This window comes from Lathamus discolor, chromosome 2 (assembly GCF_037157495.1).
Source record: "Lathamus discolor isolate bLatDis1 chromosome 2, bLatDis1.hap1, whole genome shotgun sequence".
NCBI lineage: Eukaryota > Metazoa > Chordata > Aves > Psittaciformes > Psittacidae > Lathamus > Lathamus discolor.
The window spans coordinates 99883554-99903117 of NC_088885.1; the positions used below are offsets into that span (position 1 = coordinate 99883554).

At 45.3% G+C, this 19564-nt stretch overlaps 1 long non-coding RNA gene across 1 annotated transcript; it reads left to right on the plus strand.

Moving 5' to 3' along the window:
- The first annotated feature begins 1711 nt into the window (after positions 1–1711).
- LOC136009327 (uncharacterized) lies at positions 1712–18327 on the plus strand. Its single transcript, XR_010610499.1, has 4 exons — positions 1712–1860; positions 7907–8032; positions 14695–14961; positions 18138–18327. It is a non-coding gene; the product is annotated as an uncharacterized LOC136009327 (long non-coding RNA).
- Positions 18328–19564: the final 1237 nt, after the last annotated feature.

A 19564-nucleotide genomic window follows, 5' to 3' on the forward strand; every position in this document is an offset into this window, starting at 1 on the left:
TTTATTGTTTTCTTTTCCTTTCCCCTTTAAGTTTTATATTCTCTCCCCTTGTTTTTTCCCTTATAAATGTTGTTATTGATGGCAGTAGTTTTATATTATAGTTATTGGGCTGTTCTTATCTCAACCTGTGGGGTTTGCATTTTTTTGATTCTCCTCCTCATCCCGCTTAGGGAGGGGAGGGTAGAGGGGTAAAAAGTGGGGCGGGGGGTGAGCAAGCTGCTGTGTGGTTCTAAGTTACCAGGTGAGCTTAAATCATGACAGCGCTCATCCTTGGTCTCTGGGCCATGGGTGCCTGAGGGTTTAATGCTGGGGCTCACGTTCCAAGCAAGGCAGCAGTGATGGCACCACCACCCCAGCCCCTTTCCAATGCCCCCCATCCTGGTGTCCCCCCATGAGCCAATAGAGCCTTTCTGGAGAGGATGTGCCTGGTGGCACCCTGGGGCAGTGAGCGACACGAGCACGGCTGTGATCTATGGAAGCGTGTGTGAGATCTGTATAAATAAGGCAGATTCCCCCCTCTGCCACCCTCTTCCTCCTTCTCCTTCTCCTGCTCCTCCTCCTTTCCTCTCTCTCAGCACTGATTAATGTGTTGAATGAAACCTTTAAATGTTTGATTTCAAAGCAGAGGGATTTCCCCCCCCTCTTTCCGCCTATCTGTAAAGAAGAGGAAAAAAAACCCTCCATGATCATGTGGGAAATGTTGATTTTAATGGAAAAATTGCATTGTGCCGACTTTCATAGAGTAGAAAATCCACAGAGTGAGACTTCAGGCTTGGCACCTGCTCCAGAACCTTCCTGATGAAGCAAAGGTTGTCTTCATTAAGAGCATTAATATTCATGCAGCATGGTAATTTTGACACAGAAAAGGTCTCTGTAACCTTTTCTTGTGTGAGAATTTTTTACTTCTCAAGGAAATTACAGTCCAGCAATGACTTAATTAATGCTGGGTTTCTTCAGCGGATTTTGAAGAGCTGTCAGTTTGGGCTTGCGGTAGCTGTCAAGCGGGGAGAGGGCTCTGGCTAGGTAGATTGAAGGGAGGGAGGGAAGACACCCAAGCCCCCAGCATAGATCCTTTCTGCTGGGGTGGAGTAATGGGGAGGACAGGGGGACACACAGCTCCCATGTTAGTTTTAATTTAGCAAGCCTCCTTCCCCAGCACTGGGTCATTTATTATTGATATAGAGGTCATAGCTTGAATTAGTCCTTCATTTCTCACTTGGCTTATTTGTTATTTTCATTGTTATTCTTACACTTGTATATTTTTCATTTTGTTCTCCACTTCCTCTAGCAGCACGCTTGGAAGTTCTCAGGAGGAGCCTGCTTTGAATGGTGCACAACCTCTGTTGCAAGTGCTGGGAGGAAAGGTTGAAGCATCCTTCTGCTTTCAACAAAATATTTATGTATGTGCATATACATACGCAATCAGATAAAAATACTCAGGGAAGTGAGATGTGCTGCCAGAAAGGAGCAGCAGCAAGAGGGGCTTTTTTTAAAATCAAAGTTTACATTCTTCTCCAGTGATGTCAGTCATGTTTGCAGACAGGGCATTTCGGCATGTGGCGCAGGACCTGGCAGCGAGAAAAGGAGCTTCTGATTTCTCTCTCCTTTCCCTCTTTTGATTTTTTGGGGTAGCTTTTGGAGGAGAGCCTTTGAGGATCTCTCATTTTCTGATGCTGTTTGTTTTCTATTTCTCCAGATCACTCTGAAGTGTCCCAGCTGTTTCCTGGACCCAGGACTGCTCTCTGGGTGATGCTTTTCTGCCTCAGCCTCCTCTGTTTGTCCTGCACCCCCACAGAGCTGCACCACAACTACCTCCTTCCCACCAGAGACCAAGGAGACTTCATCAGCAAGACTTAGAAGGTAAATTCAACCAGCTAACACTCAAGCTGCAAGTCCCCCAATCCCCAAGTGGCTTTGAGAAGAAACTGAAGTTTTATCCTTCTATCAAGCATATTCAAAATAACTGGGCTTTCTTTGATAGCAGTATTTCAGGCTTGTTTCTCCCTCCTAGAAATTGGTGGTCCCAAAGCAAGACTCTTACAGTCGTCAAAATCTGGGTGTCCAGTGCCAGGAATTACAAGAGACATTTGATTATTCTCTAGTCTAAATGAGGCAGCAGTGTTATGCCAGCACCTTGTTTAAAGGTGATGCAGAAGGCTAAAATGAACATTTAAATTACGTCCTTGAGGTATGAGCATTTTGAATATTTTAAGAAGGGAGACTGCATATGACATTCATTTCAGAGAGCTGTAGCCCTTTATTCTTTACTCCTTGCATTGTCAGAAGCTAAATGCTGCTGATCCAAATTTCTGTTTCACATGTTGGAGCCTTGAAATCCAAAGGCAAGCTGCAATGTAAGTGAAACCCAGGCTAATGGCACAAAGATGTGCTGAATGACAAATGTAACGAAACTGAAGGGTGTTCAGCTGAAAAATACACATTATAGTATGTGTGCATGTGTATAAATGTACAAATAGTTTAAAACCTGTAACATTCTGCGCATCTTCCTTCATCCATTTTACCTTTTGTTTAGCCATTGCCTATTTACCATGGGCCTTTTGGTGTGCAGGACTCACTGGGTTTGATGCCCAGCCTGCATTTTAGCATGCAGGTTCCTCACCAAGGGAAAAGGATACCTGAAAAAAAAACCCACCAAAAGAAGGTGATCAAGAAAAAGGAGTCCTTACACGCTCCGAGGTCACTTAGACACACAAAATCTCTAAAGAGGTCTGCACTGCCACTGGAAAATTTCTAGAGGACCACAAAACTGAAGAAGACCAAGAGTCACCACATCAGATTCTTCATCAAAACCCCCTTACACACACACACTGTGGAGTGCACCTCAGACATCCATTTCAAGACACCTTTTCAAAAATGTTTATTTAAGGCTGCATTGCTAAAAAGGGAGATCCTAGTGAAATATAACTGCTTTGGGTGACAGATCGAGAGTTTGTTATAAGTTGGGTAAAGTGGTAGATGGTTAATAGAGTCAACAGAGTGGCAATTGGGGTCTTAGGAGGCTTTGGCCCCTTTCTAGGTTTACTTTGTTATGCAACATGTCACTCCTTCCTGCTTGCATGGTGCTTTCTGGAAAGCATTCAGGGACAGAGATGCTGTTGCTATACCTGCCCAACCCTCCTGTTGCCTTACCTGGGACCATCCACTTGTTTTGGGGGTTGCACTCACTTTTTCTCTCTGTTGCTTACCATTTAACATAGTGCTAACACACATTGTTTTGGCAGCTAGTAACCAGCATTTTTAATGTGGATGATCTCATGGCTCTGGAGTCCAAATGAAGAGACGGCTGCAGCCAAGAGGACTAGGATCAACAACTGAAAAAGTCTAAGATGAAAATTATATCTGGTCTCACTAAGACATGGGCTGAGCCTGCTCCTAATTTCCAATGCCTCACTGGAAGCCAAGCACCTCCAGAAGGACTGTTTCTGCTGAAGAGCAGCAATTTCATGTGGTTATCTTGCAGAATGCTCTTTCAGTAAGAAACTGTTTGCTCCGGTATGACATCCAGTCCCACTTCAGAAACCTCTCTGACTTGCTTTTCCTATACCAGAAAAAAGAGATGAGAACATTTTCCTGATCAAAATGTGCTTTCTTTCCAGGTACCAAAGTTATTCCAGAGTAAAATGAGTTTTTATTTATGCACACAGGATAGAGGGATTACCTCAAAAGGAGTTTTCTAGTCCAGGGGACAAATAATATGAGTTATATTCCTTATCATCACAGCAAATGAAATTAATACCTAATATTTCTTCTGCCTAACAAAGTTAGTAATTAGCAGTGCCATAGTCAAGGGAACATGCAGGTAAATGGAGCAATAATTGGGGTGATACAACATTTGCCCACTTCTCAGATGAGGGATAAGGAGCAGGCCAGCGAGTGAACCTGCATTTTATTTACTGCTGCACCACTGGTAATTAGACAGCTTGCCATAATGGATTAGCAGCAACCAGTGACACCCGTTATCCCTGGCAGACAGAGCAGTGCACGCTGCAGAAGAGGCTGTTAAAGGCCAAGAAATACAAGTGTGTAAAAGATAAGAATAGCAAGTGCCCTCCCCATGTCAGGCTGACTGGGAGTTGAAAGCAAGCAAGAAAGTCAATCTCTAAATATGCCAGTTAATTTTAATGACATTGAGGTTTTACTGACAAGTCTGAAGTATTTTAAGGAACGTCAGAATTATCTTACTGGGGAGAAAACTGACTTTTTATGATCTTTTTTTCATGCATAAGCTGCATTACTGTTTTATGAGGGAAGCCTGTCAATTTGCCTGCTTTGAACAGAACACCTCTGCAGAGATGTACCCATTGCACTATATACCCTGCTCCATCATCAGTGGAAGAATGTATTTTGGGAAGGCTATGCCCACAGTGCTGTACTGCCTGTGTAACCTCACTGCCAGCCTGGAGTCATGCTGATCAGCAGCAGCTCTGCACCCCTGGGGCAATCCCTCTGGCAAGGCAAGGTGACCTTTCAATGTAGGCCTGCTCCACTGGCACCCTTGTTTCCCAAGTGTGAAGCTGGCTTTGCATAGGGATGCTCAGGGAGCCCCCTCTCTCTCCAAGGCAGCGTGAGCATCACCACAGCAAAAATGGATCTCAGAATCATCCCAGGGAAATGAGAGAAGGTCTTGGCTTGTTCACTTGATTGACTGATTGATGATCTTCCAGCAGGGGTATAAATCTCCTCGCATCTCTGCGTCTTTCCCCGGACTGAGCACCAAGGAAACATCAACCTTTCCTCCTTGCAATGTGAAGAGAGCTTTGTTCTTCCCAGCTCATATGTCTACTCATTCTCTCCAGGGATAAAAAAGGGGCCATAGGATTTAATAGTCCCCCATGACTCTGCTACAGTCATTTTAAAAACCATTTTGTTGACACTAACACTGGTTTTATTTCTGAGCAGCCATCAATTAGTTCACAAACACTCACACACAACAGCACAAAGGTGCACATCGCAGCCCTGGGTCAGAAAGATGTATTTCATCAGGATGTAAAACCCAAACTGCTTCTCAGAGATGGGGCTTTCTCTTTTGGGGTTTTGGTGCGACTGGGCTCTTCCCAAGACTATTGGCATCATCTTGTCTTCCCCAGACACTTTGTACCAGCACATCTTGCTCTTGTTACTTCTCTGGCCCTGTTTCAGAGCCCTTGGCCATATTTCTACCTGCTTCTCCAGCTCTGCAGCACAGCTGACTGTGGAGAGAGCTGTGACTGCTCCTTTCCACACCTCGTTTCCCTGTGTTATGAAGGAACTTTCCCTGTGCAATGCTTAGCCACTGCTGGCCCCTGGTCACCCATATTGGGCCATGGCCTGAGTAGTGATTTAACCTTTTGGCAATCACCGTAGGATTTCATCCAGTGGTTTTAACAGCAATCCTGTCCTCCATTGAAAGGCTATTGCCTTTTAAGAGCAATCTCTATAAAACCCTTCTGCGTTCACCCTTACTAAGTTCAATGTTTTTTTCCATTGGGCAAAGCCTACCTCTGGTCTCAGGTGGAGGCTCTTGCCCTCTGTTTCTCCCCTTCTCTATCCTCTGCTGTAGGGCAGCAGCGAGAGCCAGTTTGCGGAGGCACCCAGCAGGGCCCCATTTCCTAGCAGGGAAAAACCCCTTCCCCCCACCGTTGGGCCTCCCTCCCACCCCTATTCCCCACTGCCAATTGCTGTATCTTCCTTAATGGTATTACAGCCATGAAATATGATTTTCTTCCAGTTGGGAATAGGAATTTTGCCATGTTTTGCTGAGCAGCACATTTAATATAAATAATTCCTACTGCTCACAGGCTCCCACTTTTATGTAAAGGTTTATGCTGAGCCCACAGCAAAGAATTTTAGGGAAAGGCTATTCATTAAGACCCTGCCTTACTTGTCTGTCACTTCCAGAGATCCCCTACAGGCAGAAGGGGTCATGTAATGTCTTATTTATATCAAGCCTTCCAGTAATTAATTTTCCCCACACCATTTTAGCACACACCTGGGTTTTTTCCTCATTTCTCTATTTGTGGTGCTTTTTGATTTTTTTTTTTTTCCCCACCCCAAGTTGCTTGTTCTGATGCTAGCAGGAGACATCCAACCTTTTAAAGAAATCATTCATTTTTTTAAAGGTTGAACATGTCATGGTAAGTTGGTGCACCTAATATTAAATCCCAGCTGTTTCTTTCAAAGTTCTTGAGCACTGCGTAACTTGCAGAGGCACTCATGAGCTCCGTGACCCTGGCACAGAGGGTGGACGTGGCATGCAAAACCACTGATGGAAACCACTGAGAAGCACACACATGTCCAGAATAAGGACCGAATCCTCTTGTGTAGCTCAGCCAACAGTCGAAAGATCGCATACAGGATGCAGAAATAAGCTATTACTGTTTTGCTGCTTCCCATTTGCTCCACAGGAGCTGCTCATAGGAGTCCTTGTCACGAATAAACCATCACAACATGGATCTTCACTGGCAGCCTTGGCACAGGCACCAGCTGCTGTTCCATCACCCAGGCAGCACTGCTATGAACAGTTAATCAGAGCATCCTAACCAGGTGAAGATAGACTCAAGTATCGGCGATGCGTTTTTCCCATCCTTGATGCAGCAACTGTCGTTTGAGTTTGTGTGAACTCCACAGCTGTAAGTGCCAATTCCTGTCCCTGGTGCTTCCCAATCCGCCTTGTAAGCAGAGCAAGGGTGGAAACAGAGGAAGAAAACGTTACAGAAAGAGATGAAGGAGTTAAAAAAGGCAGCAAGGTGACCCACTTTGCACAGGACTGGTCTCTGTGAGTACCCAGGAGCTGTCAGCAGTGGGGAGGCCATTGGAAACAGTAAAAATGTACCTCCTGCACGCCTGGCACTGGGCTCAGTGGAGCTGCAGAAGAATGTGTTTTCCTGTCTCTGAGCTTCCAGCCCAGCCAGACCCCAGCAGAGCAGTTTAACAACCCAGCATGGTTGGCATGAGCAGCCAGTGCTGGCCCTGAAGTGCCACCTCATGGTTTTGAAATGCCACATCCTGAGAGGCCTCTGCTCTGAGCTCAGGGAAAGAACCGAGCACCTCTGTGAGCAAGGCAGGTCCGTGTTAGTGGTTTACAGCTGGCCACCAGAGCACAACAGATCAGGACTAACTCAAAGTGCTTTTTTACGATGCTGCAATATAAAGATTGTAACAGGCCAGCTTTAGGACTTGGATGGGTGCACAGGTTCAAAAAAGACAAATGGAGAGTCAGGGCAGCAGTGGGTGATGGAGGAAGGTTTAGAGCTCAGCCTACGGAGCCTAAGGAGCAGATGGAATTGAGAAGTGGGATGAGGAGAGCTCTGAAAATACTCGGGAAGAGACAGCTCACAGGATAAGGCATCCTGACAGATATGAAGAGTAATGGGGAAACAGCCTTACAGCAAAAGCCAGGGGTGCAAGGGCAGGGAGGAAACTTCATCGCGTGTTTACACAGAAGAACTGATATGTTACAGACCATGTGCAGACATGACTTTAAGAAGTAGCTGGCGATTCTGGGTGCCACATGGAAGAGCTGACAGCCTGAGACACCTTCAAGTGATTTGACTGTTTCAGTTTTGGAAAATGAGACACCCATAAGGCCTCTCAGGTTTAATGCGCATAGCTCCCTCCAAATTGCTACAACCAGAGCCAGCCTAAGGCTGTTTTCCTGAAGACCTCAGTCCCCATTTATGAAGTAAGTGGCCTGAGAGCAAGCTGTGGCTGCAGCTTGTAGTGGTCTGTATCTTCACACAAGACCCAGCCAGGCTCCGCACGGACCCATGGATGCTGCTGTAGCCTTACTCTCATCTCAGGCAGCTCTCCTGAGGTGCCAGAGGCAGTGAAAGCCAGGCTTTAGCGATGCTTTGTTGCTCTCACAGAGCTATTCCTTGCTCTTTCACTTTGAACTTTCCCTTCACAGCCCTATTAAGAGCACCCTGATTCTTCCATAAGCTTCTATCAGCATAGTCCATGCAGCAGCGAACGTGCAACTAAACCTTCATGAACCACATCCCTGTGCAGAGACCCCCCCGTCTTTCTGCAGCTGGTAAGTGTGCACACACGTGTACTTTCTATGCTTCACATGGGGGTCAGCAGCCACAGCTCTGCAGGCTTCTGTCACAACGAGCCTCCAAAGACTGACCCCACAGAAGCTGTGCCACCCCACGGCTAATCTGACCAGGCCTGCGAAGGCTGACAAGCTGTACTTTGTTAACATTTAACCTTGCTTAAGCCTTGAGCTTGGGCTACTTTCAGCTGCCCCAGAATGATTGATAAAAGACCCCTCGTGGCATCACTAATTTGGGGGGCAGTGAAAGCTGTATGGGTTCCCATGCGCACATATGGAAGAGCTTCGGAGTGTCAGATCCAATACTCAATCTCTGTATCAGCAAAGGTGTAATGAAATTCACGTTATTGCTCCTTGAATAGCTTAGATTTAGGATTGCGTAGAAGAGGGCTCAAGTCTCGGGGCCGCTATTTGGGTAAAAACTTGGAGAAGTAATTTTCCCGCTTGTGCTATTAAGCATGTGGTTTTCTTTATTTTGAGATCTCACTTTGCCTGGTATACATACACCCATATATCTCACAGCGCTTGTATGGAAACCATACACAATAACAAAATAGCCTTATGTACTGTTAAGGCTGGTTTTAAAATTTACAGGGTATAACCCTCTTTCTTTCTTTATTTTTTTTACTTTTTTGTTGAAAAGAAAAATTTTAAAACAGTTCCATATAGTTAATGTGGTGTTTGGCCTTCCATTAAAAAGATACTATTAAACCAGTCACAAAAAAACTAGCAAGTGAGCAAATGTTTAAACCACAAATCTCCCTAAACTCCTAAGGGAAGGAAGGGGCGGGGGGGGCTCTACCAGTTCCAAAATGGCAAGATCATATATCAGAGGTGAATAATAATGTGCAAAAAATATGTTTCAAGGAATAACACAAACTTGGAGGGGGGGGAGAGAAAGGACTTTAAGAGATGAAAAAGCTTAAATCCAGGAAAGATGGAGATTCTAGAAGTGTAGGGGTGACCGGTTTGCTAAAGGGGTGGGGGGAGAGATGTAGAGGGGGTGAGGGAGAGAAAGAAAGGCAAGGAGAGTAAAGCAAGAGAGAGACAGAAAAAAAGACAGACAGAAAGACAAAGCCAGCAAGCAAGAAAGGAGGAAAGAAAAGTGACAAAGAGAAAGAAAGACAGAAAAGTGAAAAAGAGAAAAAGAAAAAAGATGAAGGAAAATTAAAAAATAAAAATACAAATAAAATAAAAAATAGATTAAGAAAAGAAAGAAGGGGACTGAATGGGAGCGAAGTAGCAGGATGAAAACCGCCCTGGCTGTAGCAATGCAAATGAGGCCTCTGAACCAGCGTGCACGAAGCACGACTGTATATTCCATACACGAGACAGTTAAAAATTTGAACATAAGGTAGCATTTCCTTTATCATATCCCATAAAAATAGCAATTTGCTAAAGCCCTTGTAGCACAGTATGGAAGGTGGTGTATTTTACTGATAATGTAGAGATGACAGATAGTCCTATACTAGGAGGTTTCAATGGTGTCTTGCTGTATAGCATAATAAATTGTGAGGAGCAGAGACAGAGGACAGTGCAGGCACTGCTCCACCTCCAGTAGCCAAATAATTCAGCCCCGGCTCAGTAATTATGCTGTGTGAAAATATGGGATTAATTAGACTGGTACACTAACACACTGTAGTCTCATTAAAGGCTGAACAGCATTTTCATAGATACTGCCACTTGAACAGGGCTGCTGCTAATGTGAAAAGACAAAGTCTCCTCTTTTCACACTCCTTGCATATTATCTTACTTAAGGCCACTTAAGCAAACTTCCAAAGGCAGCCTGGCAGAAAGCCCTTTGTGGGATTTATTTTGTTATTTTACCTGTGTGCCAGGGAAGCAGGGTAAAAAGAAAAGCCAAGGGGAAACGCTAACATTAGCAATAACTGCAAATTCTCCCTTTGCACCAACCAGACTTGCTTCTTTCCTTCCTTCCTTCTTCATTTTTCCCTCTCACTCTTTTGGGGAGGAAAGCATGGGGGATGGGGTGTGTGATAAAGGGGAGGGATGTCTCAGAGAGAATGAAAGTTGTCCTCATTGCAAGCCTCAACTGTTTGATTTCAATTTAAGGGGTCAGCCTCTCCAAGGGATTTGCTCAGCCTGATGAGGGGTGTAGGAGCCCCACACCAATGTCGCAGCCCGATGTATGAGTGCTGGAGTAAATGAGACCTGTGTGTTTTGAACTGAGAGGTGATTAGTGAGCCAAAAGACATAATTTATGCTAAATAGTTACTGTTTCACAATCTTTTATCTGCAGAGTAAAACCTCCTCATGGTTACTCCAAGCCACCGAAAAGGTCTCAGCTGCCCAGCAAGTACAAACGTTGCTACACTCACAATTAAATCTCTGTGGCTTCTTACAAACCACATGGAAAAAAAATAATTATGTAGGACGATGGCTTTGCAGACAATAAAACCACCTTCCTCAGAATCCAGCACCTGGGAGAAAACTGGCTTTAGAAGGGAAGTAAGGCTGTAACACAGCCTCCTTTAAACAAGCAGATCTCCTCCATCAGCTCCCCTTGCTACCTGCACCTCATGGGTCAACACAGCCCATCAAAGGGTCTCTGGCATCCCCTGGGCTCTCTGCTCCCTTCTGTGTCACTCTGTGGCTTTGACCTTTCACGGGGATTCTTGCTGAAGCTGGAGGGAGGTGGGAATCGAGACTGGCATCATCCAGAGGCTCCCGACAGGGAACAGGTTTGGTCCTTGTGTTCTTTAATTCTGGGTAAATGGTGGGGATACAGTCTGCTGCGTGGGGAGCAGACTGCCACAGGGGTGTTAATATATAAAGCTTGTCCTTTAAAATTAACAGGCTTCTGTAAAGACCTGCTTCACCCTGCTCTCAGGAGAGCTATTAGAGCAGAGAGAGGCTTTGCCACATACATAGGAAGGAAGAGGTTGGGGGGAGAGGCAGGAGAGGAGCCAGCACATTTCGATGACAGACAATAATAGAGGTATCTGTGCAGAAATACTGTGGGCTTGGAGATGCCTTTGAAATAGGCAACTGTAATATTCAAGTCAGAGAAATAGCTGACGTTGAATAGACTGAAACCTGCTTTGTGACTTAACAAAAGTGGGCAATAGAGAGAGGTTGACATGAAACAAGTCAGTTTGCAGCAGGCTCTAAGGTTAGCATCATTAGCAAAGGGGAAAAATGATTAGCAGTAAAAAGTGAGACATTAAAAAGAAACTTAAAAGGAGAGCTAAAGGGAGCTAAGGGATGGGGGGTGCTTTATTTGTACCTGAGGAAAATAAAAGAGATTCCTTCCAGACACATTTGAATGCTCTCTGCTGCCTTCACACACAGGAGTTTTATGAATATTTACTTTTCACATGGTTTGGGGAGGGATAAATTCTTTGGCACTGGCATTGAAGTCTGAAAGCTGTTTCTCCTGTCCATTTGCAAATTGTTCATATGAAATCAAAGGCCAAGAGCATCCCAGATAAGAGCATCCCAGATAATGTTCCTCCTGCAGGTAAGTGTCTTTTCATTCATCTGTTGAAATGCAGGTGATTGACCCTTAGGGCTGTTGGCCCCTGTTGGCCTGAGATAAGTTTGTCAGATCCAGCTTTAGCTTGGTTAGTGTGGAAACACTCAGTAGGGCTTTAGCTCCCAAGTGAAAATGCCACTTTCAATAAATACTATTTAGGCTCCTCAGTCTTGTAAGCTCTTTTGAAACCGTTACCTCCTGACTCACTGCAGGAAGTACTTTAGGGCCTTCATCCTGAGATGGGGACAGCATGCAGCCATCAAGGTCTTTAGACTCAGTCAGTGTTAGTAGAGTTATCCTGAAGACATGAGAGGAGAAATTTAGTTTCTGGTGTCAGGAGGCTTTTGAAATACATTTTCCATACCATGAGGGTACTCACATTACACCACCTTCACCGAGGCTGGTATAAAGGAGCAGAGAGGCCATGGAGGGGCTTGTGTCGTGCAGCCACCTGTGTGCTGCTGCTCTGTGCGTGTGCTCATGCACTGTCACCCAGACAGTGGCATGTCTCAGTGGCATGTCAGGAGTTCTAATTCACCACACCAGCACGAGGCTTTGGAGACCACAGGTAAAATACTAATGGCAGGAAATATGGAAATACAATTCTGACACACCGGAGAAAGAAAATGAGTGCTGATTATGAGAGCTGTCAGCTTCATCCTTCTCTCACCTTGTTGTGTCTCTGTGAATAGAGAAATCAAATTAAAACTGCCTGAATGCATTCAGGAACAAGAAGGGGAACATACTGATCCTCAGATAAGGTCAAATACATGCCCTCCAGTTTATGAGTAGTGGGGGAACTTCAGATGTGTGGGAAAGAGGGAAAGAGTAACTCCAAGGCTGGCCAAAAGAGGACCCTCTCTGATGTTACTTCTCATGAGAAATACCTTTCAAAAGTTGGATAACAAAACCCAGCTGCTTGAACATCTATAGGCAGCACCTGAAAAGCAGTATCCTTCAAACTGCCGCTGACAAGTGGAGATGGGAGGAAATAAAAATGACAAGGATGTTAGCTGACCACAGCCCGGCAGGGCAGTGCAGTGCAGTGTTCCCTGCGCCCTGGGAAAGGGCCACTGGTGGACCTGAACTCATATCTGTGGAGAGCAAAGGGGGAGCTGATTGCCACTTAAGCCAGAAGGAGTTTAGTCAGCAGAGTCAAGAATATCAGTTATCTGTATGTTAAAATTTTCCCTGACTTCTTCATCAAACTCCTTCATCTCCTGAGAGAGTTCAGACAAAAAAGTTACTAAAATACCATTTTTCCTCTGTGTCCTTTGTTATGTTTGCATTTCATCTCAAGGCCCATAGTGGCTACTTAAAGGGAAGAAATAGACTTTTGACTGGAATAATGACAATTTTGAGGCCATTGTTTTGTTCTATTGCAGATCTATGCTTTTTTCTGATATACATGAATTCAAAGGCTGGTGCTTAGATCTCAGACAGGATAAAGCCAGTGTTTGCTTCAGAAGGATTTTCTTGGGAATAGTACATTTTTTGCCATCGCAGAATGACATATTGCTCTGGGGTTATAAAGCGAACTTTATATTTAAAAAGCTATCTCTGAGATACGCGCTCCTTTTACTCAACTCAGCTAAGCAAAATACAGAGAGAGAGAGAGAACGGGAGAGAAAATGAATTAGCTTGAACTTTTGCTGAGATAAATATGGCCTGATCTTTTAAGTTCGGTTCATGTAAGCTATCTCACTGAAATCAGTGGGGTTTCACCCACGTACTTGGAAGCAGACGTTGGCCTCATATGGCTCTGCAATAAAAAAACATTTTCAAAACATCAGCTAAATTTGTCTGTAGTTAGAGACGGGACTCAGTGAAATACCTGCCTCACCCGGCTCTTCGCAGCTCCCTCCGAAGTCATGCGTTTTGTGGCTGCATCAGGACCGGGTGCCCTATGCACTTTGTCCCTCTTCCTGGGCACACCAAACCCCACCATTCGCTGGTGTTTTTGGCAGGGCCTGCAGGAGCCCCTGGAGTGATGGTGGCTGTGGTGGCCATGCACACCAGGCTGAAGGTAACTCGGGTCACCAGAGCACTCACCTTATCCAATCGGCAATGGGAGACCATCACGTGGGGAAATGCCTCCACTCATTGCACTGGTCCAGAAATGGCAATGTTGACTTAATGCATACAAAGCAGTAAGGGACAAACTGGTCCCTCATCTGCCTGAAATCATGTTGAACAGGGAGGAAGGGAAAGAGTGTGAGAGAGGGTGTGCGCACCCGTCTGTGCATGCAGGGTGGGAGCATGCCTCCCTCTGCCCCTGCCCCCGTTTCTTTGCAGAGGCTCCAGATCATCTGCTGTTCACAGGCATTGAAAAACTAGTGGGAAAACTGAAGCCTGGTTGTGGCTAGAAGCTAATGTAGTCTACATGCAGCAGACATCTAATATGATGTTATTTATTCCCATAGATCTGTTTATTTTGTTTTCAATTTACCAAACCCTGTGACACATTCCCAAAGGTGCCTTGTTGTACAATACGTTGCACACAGTAAGATATTCAGCCTAATTCACTCTTTGTTTTGTTTCAGTTCAGCTGCATGAGGGCACAAATAAGTCTGTGTTATATCTTCTCCTGTGACTGATGTTGCAGACTATTGCCATAGGGTTTTGTGAAATGGGATCTTAGTTAATCTAGGGCATTGTCTTTGTAGTGCTGAATTCTTATTTGCAAACATAATGTTCTGGCATTGATGCAACAGGGGAACATTAGTGATTTTTTTTGGTTTGTTTAGAATAGACTGTATGTATGTGTTTTTAATAAACTTCTATTCTAAAGCTTTTTCTCCCCATTCTGCTTTTGATCTGAGACATTTATAACACATTGCATCATGTCACATTCATGTCTTTAGCCAGTCAAGCCAAATATTCATAAAACCCATGTGCCCAAACAGAAAATGTACAATGCTAAGGAAAAAACTACCTGATATTTTCTATTTCTATATTGTTTGCCTTCCGCAGGAAGGAATTCAAGCCTTTAAACAGACAGACACACACATACAGAAAAGATTTTGAAAGTATTGTCTGTCCATAGCCTGTTCTCAACCTGGAAGGATGGTATCACTTAGCAATCGATGGCTTTTCTTTGCACTTCATTGAAAGCTCTCCTGTTTTCATTTTTCTTTTATTCCAGGAACATGTTATTTTGTATACTGAGGACCTGGCCTGAGGAGGTGATGCAGAATCAGGAATTCCAAATCGGATGACATTATAAAAGTGTGCTGCAGACAAATTTGGATGTAAACAGGATCTGGAAGAGATTTGATGAGATTGTGAAGAAATGAAGATGGGATGTAGATTCATTAATAAAACAGCCCGTGGCTAGTGAACATAGAGCCTGATTGATCACAATTACTGCAGTTCATAACTGGAAAACCAGACGTTGGAGGACATGCACAAGGTAAAGCTGGTCTGACATCAGAACTGAGACTCGCATTTATTGGGTGGCAAGTACAGAAACCCAGTTCTTGCTTGTGATGGGTATGCTTCTGTAACAGCATTTAAAGTGGTTTAATTTTCACTTCAGCAAGCTTTCAGCCTGATTATCAAAAGGGCTTTCTTAGGAACCTGCTTGGATGAAGAAAACAGATCTCCCACACGTGCCTCCCAATGTGCACACATTGGTGTCTGGCACAACAGAACTGGGCCCTTCACTTTGAATTAATGCCGACAGTACGCCGCACAAGCAGATGACTCCCCATTACCAGCTATTACCGCTCTGAGCTGTGCTCATCCCCTTTGCAGTGCAGGCAAAACAGGCCCCGTGAGCTGCCACTTGCCCGATGGGTCATCTCTCTGCTGCATGGCTGGGTGCCTGCATTTGGTGAGCAACCAGGGCTGGCAGGTCAATTAAGGATCTCCCGGTAGGAACACTCAAAGCCTAGCTGTCCCCTTTGTGCAGGCTCCCCTACACCCAGTAGAGACAACCCATGCAGTATCATTGCCTGTATGTTTAATATCCACATGAGCTCCTTGCTTCATATACAGAAATGGAAACTGGCTATTGCATATCATCAGCAGAAATCCCCCACAGCCAACAGGAACAGTCAGGAGGCAGGCAAAAAGATAGGGCACAGCATAGCAGACAAAGAAATGCTCTTTTCAGCCCATTGCCCACATCAGCCCCTGGAATCTGGTTTGTGGGTATGCTGAGCACACTCACAGTGGAAGACACCAAAGATTGTGATGAAGCATTAAAAGGGCAGTATGATGGTCACATACCAAGGATATCTCCCCATTTACCAAAGTCTAAGAGCTTTGGAAAGATAATGCTCAGATGAGTTCCCCCTAAATGGTTGGAGATCTTTCTCTGTACTCTGTAGCCGCCCATCTGTGAAAGAGGAAAAATATTTCCTCATGATACTTTAGTGGGCCCAAAGGGGGACAAAGCTGTGATGGGTTGGGACACACTCATTTACCCGAGTGACAAGTAGTAGAAGAAATGTCCGTAGAAAATGGGCAGGCTTCTGGAGCAGGCTCTGAACAGCACACAGTAAACCAGGCATGGGGCCACCCACTAAACGACCAAGACACATTACTGACAAGCTGTGCATTGAGTGAGATCCAGCACACCCCCCGTGGCATGGCAGAGTGCAGGGAAGGACACTGGGGTGCAGCCAGACACCCACACTACAGCCAAACCATGGCTGTGCTGCTCTGGCAGGAGTTGCACTTGTGCTGCTGAGGTGTCAAGTGGGGCCTAGAGGCTAGAATTTCACCCTTGGATCCAAACTCGCAGTTACTGCAGAGACATGTCGCTCCTGAAAATTCCTGCTTCCATTTGCACTGATATGCTCGCAGTACCTGCTGTCCCTGAATTTATCATCATAGCTCGCATATGGATTTAAGGCAGGAGCCTGAGCAGAAACACCCCAGACAGCGCCTAGCTGCTCTGAGCCAAAGCAAGGCAGCCATCCTGGTGTATTGGATGTATCCTTCTTGGTTTACTTTCACCTGTGTTCCACACCAGACTGCTGCCAGCCAACAGTGCCATCGCCTTCTGTTCAATGTGCCACAGCAGCCTCAGCCCCTCTGCTGCCTTGGCAAGAGCAGGCAGTGGGCTTGGGACATACACATCTCTATCTGGGTCCTCAGATGCAGACACAACCCCAGGCTTCCCTTTGCTGACTTCTTCTTAACCTTGAATTAAAGAGTAAATCAGCTGAATGATCTGCTTTGCAAATTCATAGGCAAGGCTTACAGACTGCGAGCAAAATGAGAAGAAAGAGCAAGGCCGAGAGGATGGCCAGATGTCCCTAGCAAGGGAAAAATCCTCCTGGAGCTGGGCATCTGGATTTCACAGTCACCAAACACCAGCAGTCACCACCATATGCTGAGCAGAAAACACAAACCTGTTCCACACCCCCAGTGACAGAGGAACACATTGGCAGATTGAAGAAGCTTAACAGGATTTGGGAGAAAGTCATGAAACTCCCTTAGCATAAGACATCCGCTAGCAAAGACCTCATTTGCAGCAGAAACCAGTCCTTTCCTTGCCCTGGTGGCCGTCTGTCCTACCTGGATGAGACATGTGCCTCCTCTAGAGGGAATTTGGAGGTGTCAGAAGCCCATTTCTGACCTGGGGCTACCTGCAGTGCTGCACTTGTTATGGCCATTCAAACCAGCCACTGTCCTGTATCAGGGACAGGCACATCAGGGTCTGCTGAATGCAGCTGCCAAATTGCCTGTCTGTGCCCTATGGTTTGGTGGAGAAGGATGGGAGAAGGGAAGGAGAAAGGGAGCTGGATTTGTGTTGTGGGTGTGTGTTGGAAAGGCAGGTTTTGTCTTCATGTGTATCCTGGGATGCATCAAAAGGAGCGTGACCAGCAGGTCGAAGGAGGTGATCCTGCCCCTCTACTCTGCTCTTGTGAGACCTCACCTGGAGTATTGTGTGCAGTTCTGGTGTCCTCAACATAAAAAGGACATGGAACTGCTGGAACAAGTCCAGAGGAGGGCCACGAGGATGATCAGAGGACTGGAGCACCTCCTGTATGAAGACAGGCTGAGGAAGTTGGGGCTGTTTAGCTTGGAGAAGACAAGGCTGCGTGGAGACCTCATAGCAGCCTTCCAGTACCTGAAGGGGGCCTATAGGGATGCTGGGGAGGGACTCTTCGTCAGGGACTGTAGCGACAGGGCAAGGGGTAATGGGTTAAAACTTAAACAGGGGAAGTTTAGATTGGATATAAGGAGGAAATTCTTTCCTGTTAGGGTGGTGAGACACTGGAATCGGTTGCCCAGGGAGGCTGTGAGTGCTCCATCCCTGTCAGTGTTCAAGGCCAGGTTGGATGAAGCCTTGTGTGGGATGGTTTAGTGTGAGGTGTCCCTGCCCATGGCAGGGGGTTGGAACAAGATGATCTTGAGGCCCTTTCCAATCCTAACTATTTTATGATTCTATGCTCTCAGCTCTGGTGTGCATGGCTTTGTTATGTGTGAGCAACCGTTGCTTTCAGTTCCTGGTAACTCAGTCCTATTTCTGCTTTCAGGAGCTCCTTATCAAGCTCAGTTCCTAGCAGCCTGTCAAAGGCTCTGCCTCCTACCCTTGATTTGCTCAATCTTTTCTTCTCCTTTGTCTGACAGGATGTCTCCTGGTGACACTTAACTTACCCAACCGGCCCTCCTGGGGAGCTGGATGACTTTCAAAACCTTTTCATTGACCACTTCACAGAACTTGAAGCTCATGGCTACTTGCACAACAAGGGATGCAACCTAGTGGAGGTAACAAACCCCTTCCTCTGTCCCCAGCATATCCAGGTGGGTCACTCCCAAACACGACAAACTGGTGACAGCTGTGTGCAGGACCTCCCAGAAGCTACCAGCTGCAATAAGGAATGAAGATTCAAAGCAGTGAGAGTGAACAGAGGTTGGAGGAATATGGTAGAAAAGCCACCCCAGAATTAAGCTATTGCTGCCAAGGGATTGCTATTCTTACTAATCAGAATCACCCAGAACCCAACAGTTCTCTGCTAATGATGACCTCCAGGACAGGGCTATGCATTAAAACCAATCATTATAAGTAGCCTTGATAAATGTATTGCTGCTAGAGGACAAGAATATGTCTTAGACAAGGCCAGATGTCCTGTTACATTGCGGGACATAGTCTCAGCTTGTGTAGCGGTCATCTATCACATTTTGATTGCACAAAACATGCTGGATCTAGCTGCCTGCCATAGATGCTCCAACACTGCTCCCAAATCCTTGACCGTCATTTAAGAACAACCTAAGAGCAAAATGGCAAAGTTGTTTTTGTATAAATGGAGTTGGTGGAAGTTACTGGTATGTCCTCTTCCCAATCAAAAATTTCTTTCTGATAATGGTGAAAATCCCATCATATTTTACCATTTTAAAAAATAAAAGTTTAAGTTATTCATTGTGTTAGTTTGGTTTTTTTTCCAGTTAAAGAAAAGCCTGGCCTCCTTTGTTGGTCATATTAAATACCTTATTTAAATAGCTGAAATCAAGTAACCCTTTAAAGAAGTACCTAGCAAAGACAGCCACATACAAAATTAGTTAGTCTCTGGCCAAGGGCTCTCTATCAGCTTTATTTAATACGTATAAAGGACTCTGTGTTTCTGTCCCTATTACAGGCCCAAGGCAGCAGATACCACAGTGAACTGTATTTGGTCTTGCATGCCTATTTCCCCCCTAGTTTTACTTACCATGCTTACAAAGCATAAACAGACAGGCATGTGCTTATGTATTTTGAAGAGCACATTTCCTCATACTATACAAGGGATTTCTTTGAATACCCTTTCATCATTTGCAACAGCGCCCTTGGAAGTTTTAGCAATATTTGTTTCAGATAAGTTTATTTTTGTATGATTGATTGAAATCTCAAGCTGCAATTAAGAAAATTGCAGGGGGAACCATTAAAGGGATAGCGTCATTTTCTCCCCTTTCCACTAAAATGTCAGGTTTCAATGTCACCGCAAGATAACCCAATCGCGTGCTTGTACATCGTTCGCCTGGGCTGGAGTAAGAGTAAAACCGTCTGGAGCACTAATTAC